A 1,720-nucleotide genomic window follows, 5' to 3' on the forward strand; every position below is an offset into this window, starting at 1 on the left:
CTAGTAGCATGCCATTCTTCCCCCACGCTACTGCTAAGTAATTAGAATCTTTTAAAAAAATTACATGCAATATTCATGGATTGAAAAACAAGACACATCCAAGGCAAAATAAAATAAGGTCACAGAACCATCTTAGCACTTGCAACATTCATGGATACAACATTGAACATCTCAACTCAAAGAAATCACGAGAAACCATTTATACATCAGACGCACACAACCGTCACCGAAAGGTGGGTACCTTCCCTAGCGTTCCACCACCAACCTAACATGACCACTTCTCTAGATGTATCTACCAAGGCGTCGAGGTGCTTCACCTTGGCAACCTCGAGACGGTGGTGTCGAGGTCCTCCGCCTCGGCAACCTCGAGATGGTGGCATCGAGGTCCTCCACCTCGGCAACCTTGAGATGGTGGCGTCGAGGTCCTCCACCTCGACGACCTCCAGACGGTGACGTCAAGGTCCTCCACCTCGGCGACCTCCGGCATCGCAATCACCTGGACTATCATCTGTGTGACGCGGTCGCTGGGCTTCACAGCAAAGTCCGCCTCCGAGTTGTTGAAGAGCATGACGCCCACCGGGTCGCGGTAGTCTGCGTTGATCACCTCTGCACCCACGTCGGGAAATTGAAAACATGTTAGTTCGCATTCTTGTGAGTAGGGTATTTTCTTCATTTATCAGTCTCTTTTAGTCTATTATGAATCTTCAAAACAGAAAGACACGTACTAAATGCATACCCTAGCTATAAGTGTTCATGCTATCTTGTCGTTTTGGTGCACACAAGAAATTTATACTTGTGTATTTGAGCTATATATGCTTGCAATATTTGACAGTTAACATTCTGTTCAACATTTATTGTTGCATGGATAGGGAAATAGACAACCAAGGACTTCAGAAAATCGATTCCCACTGCTTTTGAAAACAGGGAATAGGAGAAGTCTATTTTGAATTTTGATATTCCATGCCAACTTCAAGTATATATGCTACTATGTAATCTTTGAATGTGGATCAAAATGAGATTTCAGGCTTTGTCAACCTTACCATGATCAGTACTAAATTCTCTAGGCTCCTCAACCTTTCCTTGTAGAGAGCATTTATTTCACCTAGTATCTCGTCGTTAAGTTTGGGAAGAAACCTGCATACCTTCAGATGGTCATCCATATCCTGAAGAAAAAAACAGTATCCATTTTCAGTGACTCACAATATATCATCGAATACTACTCTGGTTTACTCTAAGAATAATTGCTACAAGACTCTCTACATACATACAGGCAAAGCAATTTTCACCAAGAATCAGCTAGCAGTCTAATATAATCCCCTTTCCAATTACTCGAGGAACTGATGAAAAGACAAGTTAATTAGCTGGTAAAAAAATTAAACCTTTTGAGATGGACGGATGCCCTCTTCACTCAGATCTAGATGATGGACGGATGCACCCAACAGCTTTGTCGCGGATGGCGACAGAGGAGAAGATCTTTGCACATACCTTCAAACTCTGTCGCTGCTACCTCTTGAGCACTGCGTTGGTTTTCCCTTGAAGAGGAAAGGGTGATGCCGCAAAGTAGCGTAAGTATTTCCCTCAGTTTTTGAGAACCAAGGTATCAATCCAGTAGGAGGCTACGCGCGAGTCCCTCGCACCTGCACAATACAAATAAATCCTCGCAACCAACGCGATAAGGGGTTCTCAATCCCTTCACGGTCACTTACGAGAGTGAGATCTG

At 43.8% G+C, this 1,720-nt stretch overlaps 1 long non-coding RNA gene across 1 annotated transcript; it reads right to left on the reverse strand.

The window, feature by feature from the left end:
* Nucleotides 1-1,099: 1,099 nt before the first annotated feature.
* Nucleotides 1,100-1,494, reverse strand: LOC141021490 (uncharacterized). The gene is made up of 2 exons (XR_012182800.1): nt 1,380-1,494; nt 1,100-1,163 (listed from the first exon to the last, which is right to left on the reverse strand). It is a non-coding gene; the product is annotated as an uncharacterized lncRNA (long non-coding RNA).
* Between the last annotated feature and the right edge of the window lie 226 nt (nt 1,495-1,720).

This window comes from Aegilops tauschii, chromosome 4 (genome assembly GCF_002575655.3).
Source record: "Aegilops tauschii subsp. strangulata cultivar AL8/78 chromosome 4, Aet v6.0, whole genome shotgun sequence".
In the NCBI taxonomy this organism is placed as follows: domain Eukaryota; kingdom Viridiplantae; phylum Streptophyta; class Magnoliopsida; order Poales; family Poaceae; genus Aegilops; species Aegilops tauschii.